This window comes from Neopsephotus bourkii, unplaced genomic scaffold (assembly GCF_033783945.1).
Source record: "Neopsephotus bourkii isolate Nb327-2 ecotype Australia unplaced genomic scaffold, CSIRO-AGI_Nbou_v1 NB_414, whole genome shotgun sequence".
Classification (NCBI taxonomy): domain Eukaryota; kingdom Metazoa; phylum Chordata; class Aves; order Psittaciformes; family Psittacidae; genus Neopsephotus; species Neopsephotus bourkii.
Window position 1 is genome coordinate 1,384,652 of NW_026900918.1, and position 15,916 is coordinate 1,400,567.

General features: G+C 48.9%; 1 protein-coding gene across 16 annotated transcripts in view; it reads right to left on the minus strand.

Moving 5' to 3' along the window:
* ANKS1A (ankyrin repeat and sterile alpha motif domain containing 1A) overlaps positions 1–15,916 on the minus strand; it is a 127,639-nt gene that overhangs the window by 57,472 nt on the left and 54,251 nt on the right. The window lies entirely within an intron of this gene.

Below are 15,916 nucleotides of genomic sequence, written 5' to 3' on the forward strand. Positions count from 1 at the left end.
AAGCCATGGCTTCAGCTCAAAATGACACAGGAGGCATCACATCATCCGATCGTGCTGCTGAAGACTCATTTTGGCTGAAAAAGGAAGCCCCAGAAATGCAGCTTTGGGAGTTGCAAGAGAAAGTTGGAGTTATTTGCCATCCAACCTAAGGCTCTGTGTAAATCAGCAGCTCTGCACTAGCAGCAGCAGAAGTAGGGGATCAGCTGAAGTGGAATCAGTTCAGAGGAATTCAAAGTCTGCCTTGTGATGCTGAGCTCTAATTCCACCCCAATTCTGCCTTTTAACTGTTAGAGGTGCTTGTGGGAGCACCTTCCCTCCACCAGCCCCACTCCCCTCCGTGGGCTCCGGTTTAAAGAACTTTCCCATTTCTCATTAGTTGTGATGGAACCTCAAGGATGCACAAGCGATGCAGCAGCCTCTGCTCAAGCCTGCAGACATGTGAAATAACTGAAAAGCAGGAACTGCCTTGTATTTCTCAGCAGAGGTTACTGGTAGGAGCCCAGGCACCATTTCAGCAAGAACCATTTGCTTTATCTGCTTTTGCTCCTCCAAACCAGCAGCATTTCCCCAGCAAGGCCTTGGAATTACATGGTGCAAAATAAGCCTCACTTCCTAATAAGACCAAGGGCTTTGGTACTGTTTTATTCACTTCCACAGGCAGGCCCTGATCCCAAGCCGTGGCAGGATTTCTGGGACACTGCCACAATCCTGAGGGCTGGCTACGGAGTTTGGGTCTTGAGGTCAATTCAGTTCAAGCTCCAGAAGTTTAAGGGCATTGAGATTTGAAGATTTATGTCCATTAGCTTCATGACAAGACATATTTCTAAACCAAAGCTGCTCTTGTATCTGTCTGGGACCTTTATCTGAGCGCTGTTTACTTCAGGGGACCTGGAAGCCTGCAAGGAGGAGGCAACCATCACATTTGGAGTAAGAATCCCTCGGTTCCAGCCCAGCTTTTCCTACAGCCAGCCACCAAGAGGAAAAATGAGCTAGGGAGGGCAGAGAGGAGGCAGCAGAAAAGCCTGTTTTTTCAAGCAGCCCCAGCTCCCTCCAGTGTCTCCCAGCAACAGAGGCAAAGCACTTGTGGACACATCTCTTAGGCAGCGCAGGGCCACAGCTCTGAGGACATGTGGGGACTGCTGCTGGGGAGGGCAGAGAGTACAAGAGCATGCTGCCAAGCTGATTGAAACCCCACATCTGCAGCCCCTCTTTGTCCAGAGTTACAACTCCTAATGCTATTTGACAGGAGCCAGGTGAGCTTCCTCCCATCAGATGCTCTTTATAAAAGAATCCCATTTACTTCCCAGCATTTTGCAGTAGCAGAGGCAGCATTTTGCACACACCCCACACCCCCCCCACACTCACACCCCCCATATTCCATACTTGGATGCCCTCTTCAGGGCTGTTTAAACAGGGGAAGTTCAGGTTAAAACTTAGGCAGAACTTAGGCACAGGGTGCCCAGAGAAGCTGTGGCTGCCCCATCCCTGGCAGTGTTCAAGGCCAGGTTGGACACAGGGGCTTGGAGCAAGCTGCTCCAGTGGAAGGGGTCCCTGCCCATGGCAGGGGTTGGAGCTGGAGGAGCTTTAAGGTCCTTTCCAATCTAACCCATTCTATGATTCTGTGATTCACCCTTACCCACCTGCAGCTTTGCTCTTACATGATGCAGGATGAAAGACAAGAGAAAGTTTTAACCTGATTAGGAAGCTCAGCTCCTCTGCTGTGTGGGAAGCAGCAATGCCTGCTGCAGTACTGCAGCCTGGAGAGGATGGTGCACGATAAAAGGACCCTCCCTCTCTTTTTCCCTTCTCTAAATGTAGCAAGAGTTTTCAAACAACAACTTCTCCCCGTGCATGGAGGTAACAGATGCTCCAAAGCTGCAGATGAGAGGACAACGTGAGTCCAGGTCTCTGTTCCCAGTGCACCGGAGGAGTTTCCTGCCCAGGGCACATTGCCATGATTTGACACCATGAAAAATTTGCTTCCTTCCCTGTATCCTTCTTCCACAGCTGGAATCCAACTGCAAATTAACTCTGAGCAGCAGGCCAAGCTCACTTGTTTCCATCACACTGCCCTCCCTTAGTACAAGAGGGACTCAATGCTTTTCAGGTTCAGACCCCAGCGTTGCCAGCTCTGCACTCAGAACACAGCAATGAAGACTTGCAGGTGCTTCTTCAGCACTAAAACACCCACGAACTTTTCCTCAAAAGCAGGGTATTGCCTAGTGCTATATAAAGCTGGATGGTAATGAAATAATTACACGGCAAAGGATTACCTTTCACAACCCATCCCTTGCTAAACACGGGTTTGATCTGGAGGCGGTCACGGCTATGCACAGTCAGAGCTGTGCTACAATGAATGCAATGGGAAATCCTGCTTCATGCTCAAGGTTCTCCACAAAAACAAAGCACACGCAGGTTAAACACCAACTCAAACTCCGCTTTAGTGCTCATCATCTGGATTTAAGTGTTAAGAGGTTGCAAAAATAAGAATACAGGGGAAGGACACAATCCTAAAGAGGGAGCGAACGCTTTAAAGCATCCCTGCCCTCCACAACTGGTCCTCAACTGCACTCTACAGCACTAAGAGGGGTCTGGAAGAGAAAATACCTTGTAAATAGCCTATGCCAGTTTCTTAGCCTGTTCTTTCCCAGTGGTTAATTATTAAAATACAAAAATACCATGTTTAAATATAGCACTGCACTTCAGACTTAGCTGGAGCCTGAACACTCAGTTCCGATTTGTTTTGGCTTAACCTGCTTTTTTCCACTGAAGCACCAAGCATCCATCTCTGAACAGGTTATGGGGTGGTTTATTTTACCCACAGAAATAAGCCTAAACCTCCTCAATTAATACAATCATATCTGTTATTCTTAATCTAGAGAGGTACCTGGCTCCATACGATAAAGGTATCTTGGCCAATGAACCCTGAAACCCCACCAGGAAAGGGAACAAAGTACTGCAGAGCTGAAATACTTCAGAAGGAAAGGCTGCAAGGATGGGAGTGTCCTTCATTAAACCCCAAACCAAGGGATGTGATGGGAAGGAGCTGCAGAGCAGCAACCAGGGGTGATGCAGATGGATTTATTTCCACATTTGCCTATGTCCTGATGAAAACTAAAACCACCCCAAAACCAGGAGCTGGGTGCAGCTGAGCATCACCCTGGGGCTGGGATGTGGTAAAGTTCTTCCACGCAGGCAGGCAGCCACCAACACATAGCAACTGGGAATTTACTCCAAAACAGAACTTTATCTTAAAACAAACCGAGTTCTGACTAATGGAGCAGAGGCATTTGTTTGTAGAAGGCCAGTAAAAGCCAAGCCAGCTTGGAGGACACGCTGGATGCTGAGGTTTGTTCTGCTGGCAAGAGGTCACTGACACCGCAGTCCTGCAGAGCAGCTCCCAAGCTCACAGGGCTCACAGCAGAAGCATGACCCAGAAGTGTGTGCTCACAGCCCAGACTGTCCCTGTGGGGGGGCTGCACCCCTAGAGCCTGAGCAGCAGAGCAGGGAGGGGATCCTGCCCCTCTGCTGTGCTCTGGGGAGGACCCCCCCCGCAGCCCTGATCCAGCTCTGGGGCAGCAGCACAAGGGGGACCTGGAGCTGTTGGAGTGAGGCCAGAGGAGGCCATGGAGATGCTGCGAGGGCTGGAGCAGCTCTGCTCTGGAGCCAGGCTGAGAGAGCTGGACTGGGGCAGCCTGGAGAAGAGAAGGCTCCTGAAGGGGAGACCTTAGAGCAGCTCCAGTGCCTAAAGGGGCTGCAGGAAACCTGGAGAGGGGCTATTATCCCATCTAAATCTCACCTCTTTCAGCTTAAAGCCATTCCCCCTTGTCCTGTCCTGACAGGCCCTTGTAAAACATCCCTATTGTTCTATGATCTAATGGCTCTCTACATGAGCAGGATGCAAAAATCTTTCCTCTGACACCACCCCCAAGGACCAGCAGGACACAGGGATGGACGGGTCCCACATATGCTCTGATGACACTGGTGCCAGGTACAGGGCATCAAAGCCACCAGAGCCCCTTCTCCTCAAAGGCCAGGCACAGTTCTGCAGAGGCACCACTCTGCAGCCAGGGCTGACGCGCTTCACTTCCACCCCCTGCCCTGATGGACATGAAGCCATGGTGCCCATATTAATCCAGTTTTTTCTCCCCAGAGCCAGCACTGAGATTCGGAGCCAGTGAGCCCATTGAGAGAGACAGAGGAAGATTAAACAAGATCCGGGGGCTTTTATCACCAATATAAAAGACAGCTTCCTGCATCACGAGCTGCCTGCAGCAACTTATTTGCATGCACAGAAAGGAAGCTTCATTCAGAAAGCACAAAACTGAGCAGCACTCCATCAGTGTGACACTCACCCCGGTTTGGAGGCATCTTTATGCTACTGAAGCTTTCTGGAAGGGGCTTATTAAAACCTCACCTGCAGATGGGAAGTCCTTACACTGACCATCAGTCCAAATGCACAAGTTTGGCTCTATCTCTGTATGCAGCACCAGTGATTCCCAAGGACACAGTGAGGTTGTCCTGAGAGAAGAAAACCACATACATACACCTAAAGGGGCTGCAGGAAACCTGGAGAGGGGCTTGGGACAAGGGCCTGTAGGGACAGGCCAAGGGGAATGGCTTGAACCTGCCCGAGGGGAGACTGAGCTGAGCTCTTAGGCAGAAGCTCTTCCCTGTGAGGGTGCTGAGGCGCTGGCACAGGGTGCCCAGAGAAGCTGTGGCTGCCCCATCCCTGGCAGTGCTCAAGGCCAGGTTGGACACAGGGGCTTGGAGCAAGCTGCTCCAGTGGAAAGGGTCCCTGTTCATGGCAGTGGGTTGGAACTGGATGGGCTTTAGGTCCTTTAAAGCCCAAACCAGCCTAGGATGTGATTCTATGTTCATGCCAGCATTTGGATGATCAGATAGCGGTGAGAGCTACAACTACCCTGCCCCAGCTGGTTTATAAGCAGGGTTTCCCTTGTCTCTCCATCCCCTCTGAGAGCAATAGATGGTCAGAGCATCCAACAATCTGCATCGCTGTCTTGCAGCTCTGCAGGTGTACCCCTGCATCCCAACCAGGATCCGGGCTCTCAGTCCTACACAGCAGCCCTGTTTCGAGGACATGCTTCCTTGCTTCCATATGAAGGAGGCCAGCCTGGAAGGTTTGTGCGTGCTCACAAGGAGGTTGGAAGTCTGACACCTCTCCATTCAGCACTCCCTCTTTCCAACACCTCCCTCCCACATACACACACTCCTTTACAGGCAGCTTATTTCTGAGAAGCCAAATATGACCTTAAAATCCAGATATGCTCTGATACCCAAGGAGAGCCCCTTTGATGCTCTTATTCTGGAAAAACAGCTTTTGGATTTAACTGAGGGGCACTGAAGAAAAAAAATCTAATGAAGTGTTTTCCTCTTAAATCCCTGTAACAACTTCAGACTTGTTAAATCTGGTATGAACAGAACAAGATGTGACAAACCACTTCATTCTACTGCTGTTAAGAGGCTACTCACAGGCCCCTAACACCAGGGCAGCCTGAACAGGGAGCTGTGTTAGCATCTAGGAATGATTTAGGGTTATAGAATCCCAGACTGGTTAGTGTTGGAAGGGAACTTAAAGCTCCTCCAGCTCCAAACCCTGCCATGGGCAGGGACCCCTTCCACTCGAGCAGCTTGCTCCAAGCCCCATCAACCTGGCCTCAAATGCTGAAGGCAAGAGCAGCATCCCCACCTCTGTCAGCCTGTGCCATCACAGAGCGTTAGGTGGCAGCGTAACAGGGCTTCTCCTCAAACCCTCTCCTGCCTGCTGCTTCCCGGGCTTACCTTCCCTCATGATACAACTTCTGCTACCACAAACCATAGCCCATCAACCTGAGCTCTGCACATCACAAGGTAAAACCCTGGGGTGTGTGTGTGCGTCAATGCCTTCTGCTTCCTCTGTGCCCCCTTCCCAAATGGGCAGCTTAAAAGCCACCGGTCCAGAAGCCTGATCCCAAGGAAGATAAGCTGTAACACACCTGCACACACATCAAAACCAGAAACACTGAGCAATAAAGTTATTCAGATAAGTGTCTCTAATGAAATAAATCCAGAGAAACAAGTGGCACGGTATGCATGGAATCAGTGTGTTATAATGACACCCTGCAGACAGGCATAATTAAGAATCAGGACTCCCATTATAAATTGTTATTATTAAGGGGTTCATAACCTATTGTACAAACTTGCCCAGGGGTAGAGTTTAGCAGACAAGATAACACCCTCAGCAGCATATTTTAGTCTTGAAAGCCACTTACAAAGTTGGGTTTAAAGGTTATCAGTACTTGAAATTTCTGCAATTCCAAGTAAGTGGCAAGGGTTAAGACTTCATTATTTCTAAGCTTCTGCAGTGGAGGGATGGGGCAGATTTGGATTTAAATTATATAGATATATATAAAAACCCAGACAAGCTGCTTCTACAGTTTAAAAACCCCTCTAAGTACTACAAACACCCCCATGACAAAGCCACCAGCTTTATTACAACCCAATGAGTTAGTTAGCTCTAAATAGCAGGGAAGAAACAGAAGGGATGCAATAGGTCGGTGGGTGATGCTGGGGAGCACAAAATGCCTCCATTCCATACCAATACCACAGCCACAAACCCCAAACACAGCCAAGGTAAATCATGCATGGGCAGTACTGTTGCCTGAACAAGATGATCCCTCCTGCACACACAGGCTGATTCTGAGCCATCAACAGTGTGCCTGAAACTTCGTGTTGGACAGTTACAAGGTGCTCCAAGCCATTTCCAACTGGTTTGTGGGTTTTCTAGTAAACAGCAACAAGTTATTATGGAGTTGCTTGGAAAAACAAAGAAGAAAGCAGAGCTACTTAATCAAGATTGGAGATCTGCTTTTTTAACTGCTGACTTGTGAAATCATCTCAAGAGATGCAGGATGCGGTCCGGAGGGGATGGAAGAGGTCAGCACAAGCTCATGACTCAAGTGGGAATTGCACAATGGTGCAGAACACCCAACACCCTGCAAAACAGAATCACAGAACGGTTTGGATTGGAAAGGACCTTAAGGTCATCCATCCAGTTCCAACCCTCCAGCCATGGACAGGAACACTTTCCTCTAAACCATGATGCCCAAGGCCTGTCCAACCTGGAAGAGCAATGGACTGAATGGAAAACCAGCTTTCGTTAGGCTTTTTGTGCATCGCAAAACTAATACCCATCAATGGCAATAATGCCCTTTAGCTGATACTTTCCATGGGGGCTGGACCTTTCCAACCATAACCATTCTATGATGCTATGACTTCCCAGGCTTCTCAGTGCAGTACTAATCACACTGGCCCAACTCCTCATGCTTCTCATTTCACTTTTAAGAAACACACGCTTGAAAAGACACCTCAGGCAGCCTTCCCAAAATGAAGTCACAGTATCACAGTATGTTAGAGATTGGAAGGGACCTCAAAAGATCATCTAGTCCAATCCCCCTGCCAGAGCAGGAACACCTAGATAAGGTTACACAGGAACGTGTCCAGGCGGGTTTTGAATGTCTCCAGAGAAGGAGACTCCACAACCCCCCTGGGCAGCCTGTTCCAGTGTTCTGTCACCCTCACTGAGAAGAAGTTTCTTCTCAAGTTTAAGTGGAACCTCTTGTGTTCCAGTTTGTACCCATTGCCCCTTGTCCTATCATTGTTTGCCACTGAGAAGAGCCTGGCTCCATCCTCGTGACACTCCCCCTTTATGTATTTATATACACTAATAAGGTCACCCCTCAATCTCCTCCAAACTATAGACCCAGCTCCCTCAGTCTTTCCTCATAAGGGAGATGTCCACTACACTGGACATGATGCTTCACATTTCTTAGCTGCATCTCTAAACCCTTCCTGCTCTCCCAGCCCATAGGGATGCACACTGAGCTTCCTGCAGCTTCCAAGAACCTTGCAGATTCACAGTAATTGGGGTTTGACATGACAACAGCACAGACAGCAGAAATGCAAAGCCAACAGAAATAGTGGCAGCTTTTCTAAAAGCCAATATGACACAGGCTCAAAATACCACTGTGATTAGGATGCTAACAGGAAGAGGGCAAGCCAAGAAGATGCTGTGTGCAGACCTTCATCTGCGGACAGTAAGGCAGGTGCAGCAATAAGGTCTTGCCTGCTTCCCTGTTTACCCTGCTGATGCAAAGCATTAGTAAGCTAAGGAACATATCCCCAGCAAAGTCTTTGGTTAACGATACCTGATATTACTAACTGGCTCAGGAGGGACCTTTAACAATCTTCCAGTACCTAAAGGGGCTAAGGAAAGCTGGAGAGATTTCATGACAAGGGCCTGTAGGGACAGGCCAAGGGGAATGGCTTGAACCTGCCCGAGGGGAGACTGAGCTGAGCTCTAAGGCAGAAGCTCTTCCCTGTGAGGGCGCTGAGGCGCTGGCACAGGGTGCCCAGAGAAGCTGTGGCTGCCCCATCCCTGGCAGTGCTCAAGGCCAGGTTGGACACAGGGGCTTGGAGCAAGCTGCTCCAGTGGAAGGGGTCCCTGCCCATGGCAGGGCTTGTAGCTGGAGGAGCTTTAAGGTCCCTTCCAACCCAAACCAGTCTGGGGTTCTATGACATTGCACCCCTGAAGGTGAAAGTGAAGCTCCTCACACCCAGCTGGGATGTGTCCTTGGAGCACAGGGAATGGCTGGATCGCAGCATCCCCCAGGATGTCTGAAAGGGATGGAGCTGCAAATAAGAGCAGGCAGGATCAGGGACAATACCTGCTGGCTCCTTAGTGCAAGTGTAGTCCTGGGAAATTGGGATCTGGGCCATGAACCTCATTTCTAGATTGGTGACAGCACATAAACCACTTCTGGTTTAGATTACGATGCTTCAGCTTGTGTTCTCAACATCACCATCCCAGAGAGCAGAATCCTCATATTTCATCACTCAATATATTCTGTGCATACAAAAGATACCAGCCTGTGTTATGAGCTCAGTGTAACAAATACCAAAAGCCTGGAGAAAATAATGCTCAATTTATTAATTCCAATTTAAACTACAAAAGCAAGCCAGTTGTTTGAGGCTCATTTCAACACTTGGGCTCGCATGCTCCATCCTCCTCCAGCAGCATGTGCTTTCCACATACAACACAGGACTCACTAACACTGGTATTTATTTCTAGATGTTTTGCAACCGCTCATTACTGATCAGGGCACACACATTTTCTGGCTTAATATGGTCTCTGAGAAACTCATTTGGATCAGGATCAGGGCCTGTTGCTTCACAGCACTCTCCAGTCTATGTTTTTGCACAAATCTGAACACAAACCAAAAGGAAAGGAACTTTGGGTATAAATCTGCATTTCCCAAGCAGCGTGTGGTGGATCTGCAGTTTCAGAGCCCTCCAAATAGCAGGGTTCTTTTGACAAACACCCAGTAAAATTTGCTGTTAACATGACAGGAAAAGTGGCCAACAGCACATTGCATCTGCTCACAGCAGTGAGATGGCTGGATGCTGGTCATTCTGAACTCACACTAAAGATAGGCAACCCCCCTTAAGAATATTGAATAATTCACTGTCTCCACAGCTACCTTTTCATGCTCTCACATCCTAACTCCCAAAGCCAAAACACCAGGCTCTTGGTGCAAAGGTTGCCTCCAGCTTGCAGGATGCAACAGGGCACGGGGAAGCCCACTTGGAGACTTGAGATAGAGCTACAGATAGAGCTGTTTGAAAACTAAAAAGCTTCTGATGTGCCGGAGGATGTGATGTAAAGTGGAAGAGAACCTAATGAAAGACTGGATTTAGTAAGGACACTGCAGCTGGACACTTCTGCTCCTGAAGAAGTGTCCCGGAAACCAACAATCACGAGATCTTTACATAACCAAAGTATCCATCAGAGCATCAATAATTTACATAGAAGAATCAGAAGCTTCTGCTTTAGGAACACTGAGTTGTGCACTTGAAAAGTTAACAGAAACAGGAGATGTGGACTGCAGTTACATTATTCTAGTGCACTGAACACACAGATTAAGTTAGATCCATGTTCAGTTCCCAATTAGTGACCTATAAATATCAGGAGAGAGAAATCTCTGTGTATTGAGGGCATTTACACAGATCCTTCTGAATGGGTGGATGGAGGCATCTGCCACACACAGGGGAACTGATAAGCTGCAGTGTCTCACTGTATTTTGCAAACCTGCCTTAGGGAGAGCCACCCCAAATAACTCTTGTTCCAGATGGATTGATATGACTCAGAGGGCTGGCAAATACCACTCATTGTAATGTCTAAACCTTGGTGCTAAATACAGGAATAAAGTCTTTATGCAGACCAGAACACCAACCAATTTTACCTATAAAACCAGTCAATTTTCTTCATCTGGCATGGCTTAGTTCACTCTTGGGTTATGATTTTATCAAGCCATTTGCAGGAGAAACACAAAAGCTTTCACTTCAAAAAGTGAAGCAGGATGGAGGAAATCTCGCCACTGCAGGCAAAGGGTAAAGAGACATAAAGGATGATGTAAGAATTCCTGACCTTAGCACAGGAAAAACAAGAGGAAACATTGGGATATGGAGATAATAGAATAATCAGCCTAATAATTAAGTTGATTCAGATCCTGATGGACACACTTGTTTAGAAGAGCAGAAACGGAACAAAACCACTGACCACATCACTGCCTTTCCCCTAAACAAAGCACAATTAGAAACCATTTCAAACAGGCAAAGGGACAACTGGAATGAGAGCTTAGAAACAAGGGGCAGTTCTAGGCAAGGGAAGCATGCCAAGCCCACCCCACACTGAAAACAGGCTCTGCCTGCTCCCACCAGCTAAACGCAGGGCAAGTGAGGTGTTAAGCACCTGAACCAGATTCTGGTTCCTCCTTTTAGGAGGTAGAGGCTGCTGGCAAGCAAGGAAGGAGCCCTGTAACCCACAGCGCATGGCCCATGGCCCATACAAGTGTAAGCACACCAGGACAAGCCAGAAATGAGATGTCCAGCCTGCATGCTGCAGATGGGATGGATACAGAGAGGATGAACATGTTATCTCTACTATGTTTTTCACCTAAACACCAGTATTTTAACCCACAGCGTGGGCCATATGGGAGGCATCACCAGGTAAGCTGCATGAGCTCCTCAGAACAAAACCCACTGAGCTTCCCTGGGCACAAACCAGCAGCTCTCCCCCTTGAATAACAAGGAGGATATTTGCATTTTCTTTCAAGGCAAGCTGGCAGCTCTGAATTTCAACTTTTGGGTGTCCTTTTTAGGCAGTGGCAGGTTTTACATCAAGAGCTTTTCCTGAAAGTTTCACATTTCAATGCAAATGTTCTTAATCCTCAGCTGTAAGCCTGTAATTGAGGCACTAACTCCACTAGGTACTTAGGCACCCAAGCAGCCCAAGGTTAATGGAGCACAAGTACTTTAAGGCATCCCACAGCACCTACAGTCTCTAACAACTTGCTCCCCAGCTCTTCACAACCCGCAATGGAAGGTATGACACATGTGCCATTTACTCCTGGCATCCACCTCTATGTGACATTAAGAGCCCCCCAGAATGGGTCAGCACCAGGTAAAGCAGCACATCCGCTGTTACCGCAGATGGGAAAGAATTCCTTCTGGACACAGTGAAACATGGAGCTCTGCTGCAGTCACCCATAGGAGATGATGGTTGTCCAGTGCCATAATGAGCTGCAGAATATTCATTAATTCTTTAACTAATTCACTTGGGGGGGAATGCATCAGTGCCAGACTGTGCTTCTCATCTTATGCAAAGTGAAATGCACGTTTTATTCAGTTCCCTGCTTCCTTTGAAGGAGGTTTAATCTCTTCCTAAAAGAGCTAAAGACAGAACACAAAGCAACTACCTCATTTTGTGACAGTGCTGCTGGAACCTCCGAGCCCTAACGTTCCTTACAAATTCACCACCAGACCCCACTTACTTGAGAGCATAGAGTTAGAAGTGGAGGATTAAGGGATGGCAGGAGCCGGGTCTGAGGCTAATTCTCAGTAGCCTGCCCCACTCCCTCCTCCTAAACACTGCACAGATCACTTTTTCTTACCAACACCTATGACCCAGAAGAGCAGGAAACTCGAACAGCACCGTGCCTTGCTTCCAGACCTCTGCTCTGAGCATGGATACTAATATGGGCTGGTGACATCGAGCTGCACAAATGCATCTCCTGGTTCAGGTCTTTATCAAGAACAACCTCACTGCAATCCTCAACACACCCCAAAGCAAAGCAGCCTGCCCTGGTGCCGGGTGTTGTGGCTGCACAGGCAGGAGCAGAAAGGAACAACAGAGCTAAATCACAGGAGCTGCAGCACATCAGAAACCTCTATTATAAACCACTAAACCTGAGTTCCTGAAGCCAAGATACTACCCAGCATCTCTGCATTTGGCCAAAGGTCTCTGCTCTTCTTCCTCCTCTACAGAGCCCATTTATCTGCGATTTGCATTTAGGGGGTTTCATTTCATCACCCCACTTTGTGCTGCAAGAATCATCAAATGGAATCAACTGGGGTGGAAGAGACCTTTAATCCCACCCAGTCCAACCCTTACCCCAGCACTGCCAAGGCCACCCCTGACCCATGGCACTGAGGCCTCGTCTCCACGCTGTGTGAACACTTGCAGGGACGGTGCCTGCAGCCCTGCCCTGGGCAGCCTGTTCCAATGCCTGAGCACCCTCTGGGGCAGGAATTGTTCCTCAGCTCCATCTAAACCTGCCCTGGTGCAGCTTGAGGCCGGTTCCTCTTGTCCCATCCCTTGTTCCCTGGGAGCAGAGCCCAGCCCCTCCTGGCTCCATCCTCCTGTCAGGCAGTTGGAGGCAGCCATCAGGTCCCCCCTGAGCCTTCTCTTCTCCACACTGAACCCCCCAGGTCCCTCAGCCCTTCCCCATCACACTTGTGCTCCAGGCCCTGCCCCAGCTCCGCTGCCTTCTCTGGCCCCGCTCCAGCCCCTCAATGTCTCTCCTGTAGTGAGGGACCCAGAGCTGAACACAGGATTCGAGGTGCAGCCTCACCAGTGTCCAGCAGTAACGCTGTGTGGGACACTGCTCCCCAAAGCCTGCACATGGTTTTTATCAACCTGGCAGCATTTAAGGGACAGGAAATGTTTGCCACGGCTTCTTCACAGTTTTTAGAGGACTATCTGACACCCTCCTCCAGCCCAGGCACTGCTCCTCTGCTGCTTCTCCCAGGAGATGACATCTCCACTGATGACTCTCACCATCAGGAAGCTGCTTCCCCGGCAGAGCTGTGGTAGCTCAGTGAGCGACTGTGATAAAGTTCTACTTCACCTTGGTCTGTCCCTCTCCTCTGGCACAGACAGATCTATCCAATAGAGAAAAGGACCTGGAAAAAACCCGAGACAACAGAAGCTGGGGCAGGAGGAGGAGGAGCCATTCAACACCTACACCTGGCTGAGGATGGGGAGACAGCACAGGCTCAGAACAAAGCAAAGTTCTTACACATCCCTCAGTCTTTGTTTAACAGTTTACTATTCGTATCAGACACGTGTGTCACCTTGCATTCAGAGAGACCTGGAAGAGGCTATCAAGAGAGAAATCAGGTCAGCTCCTCCTGGATCACACCCTGGTGGAAAGATCTGCGGAGCAAGCACCAAGGGACTCCAGTACCACTGTGGAGGACATGAGGTTCGCCTGCTTATAACTGGACTTCTCCATGAACCTGGGCAGATGTGCAGGGCTGGAGCTGCTCTATGAAGGAGGAAGGCAGAGCAGAGGCGAGTTAATCCACCCAGGAAGGGGGTCGGCACCAAACCCCCATTCCTCCTTCAGGAGCACACAGTTCCTCCTCCTATGCAAACCCCACAGTGAGAGGCCACTGCCCCGCACTCATCTCCCATCTGCTAAGTGTTTATGATGAAAACCCAATCTATCTTTTTAGCCCTCAGCCAAGTTTGGACGGATTGCAGTATTTATGCTCCATAGGAGCTCTCCCCCCTCACACACTTCCCCTGCCCCACCTTGCTTCCCACTCAAAGAATTGAGCATTTTCAGTCCTCACCCCTCTCCCTGGGCAATACATTGCTGTTTGCTTTCCTAGTTTCTCTGGCTTACAAAGAGCTTCCATGGGATAGCAGCTGAGGGGGCACCACCACATCCCTGCTCCCATGAAGGAGCTAGTGGGTCAGGAGGCAGATGGGACAAGCTCAACAGACTCCTCTGCAGCACGGAGCACAAAGCGGTGCTGTCAGCATCTGTTATTTAGGCCGGGTCCGTGGAGCAGGGGAGCTGCAACTGGGAACAGGGATGAGCTTTGCCAAGTGAATCATTTCTTCCCCATCCCACCCTTTTGGCAAAGCCAGCACCACCTTCCACTTCCAACAAAGGGCATTGGCAGCGCTCGGCTGGGGAAGGGACATGACCCTTTGCTTCCAAGCAGCAGATATTCCTGCTGTCCCTGGTCACCCACGGCCCAGAAAGATGCTGGCTGGATCCCATGGATCCCATCTGCCCAGACATAAACAGGTCCCTCCCCACGTCCCTAGGGCCCCACCGACACACCTACTGCTGGCAAAGCCAGTGGGCACCACCCACAGCTCGTCTGCTGCAGCTGCGCCTTGCATGGAGCCGCACATGGATCCCTTTCCTCTCCAGTTGCCTGCATAAAGACTATGAAAATTAACAGAATAATGCCCATAAATCTGCCATTGTTTCCCCTCAACACACAGGAAGAGCCACCCCTGTTAGCAACGATTTGGCTCAACAAGGTTTTATATCAGCCTGGTAACTTCAGAGGCTGCAATCCTAATTCAGAGCAGCTGCATTATCCCATTCAGGGAATTAATGAAACCTCCAAGCACAGCACTAACTGATGCTTAAATCTCACTGCTGCCATTATGACCAGCACATACAAATCACTGCAAAGAAACCCCAAACGCTCCCCAAAGGAGCATCTTTACTGTTTCTTAACCATCATAAAAGGTTTATTTTACAAAAGTATTTACCATACAAACTCTTATCAGCAGCTCCATTTCATGCTGCTTCTATAGAAGATTGATCTGTGAACCATGCCCTTCCTGCTGACAGCATCAGAGTGCAACCAGGAGTCAGGAGACCCAAAATGCCTCCATAGTCTTTAGAAATCAAAGAGCAAATCAAGGTAAAGTCAGAGAATCACCAGCTGATGGCTTGTCCCCTTTCTTGTGACACTATTTCACTTTCCATACTGCTTTTCAGTGGGAACAAAACCATTCTGCAAGAAGAGGCTATTGTCATCTCACAGATGGGGAAACTGAGGCAAGGAGGAGAAACCTTTGTCCAGACTCATTCTGGCTGGTCCATGACAGGCAAATCAGTGCTTTAGCCAAAGGACGCTGCTCCCAGATTAAAGCAATTCCACAAATTGTTTAAATTGTACCAGAAGGCAGGAAGACAAAGAAAACCATCAGGTTTTGACAGTGCAAATCTCAGTTAGACCTGCCCCACTGCAGCCGGATGAGGATTTTTCACATTCTTTCTCTGCTTTCCTCACCTCAACAGAATGGGAAGGAAAAGCAGGTTTTCCTCCTGTGGCTTGTTAGGCTGACACTGGGTGGAAATGATGCTCTTTGTTTACAAGCAGGGAAGCAGATCTGGGGTTGTTCCTCTGAGCAGAGGAAGCACAGGCACACTAACACTTGACCTCTGCTACTACTGGAGTCAGGCAGCACTGCAAAGCCAAAGGCTTCTTCCCTTTCAATATCCGCTGTAAACAGTTCAGTTCAGCATGAAAAGCACAGTGAGAATTACCCCATCCTTTCAACTCTGGCTTCTGCTACAGGTTCCCTCACTAACATCATGCTCCTACTGACCTGGGTGATTAACAGCAAAGTCTCTACAACCAGAACAGCTACAGAGGAAAACAGAGCTATCTGGCCACTGAAACACTGTAGTGAGTGAGAGTATGAACTAAAGGATAGCATCATACCAAGGAGGGATTCCCACTTTGCTATTAGCACTTT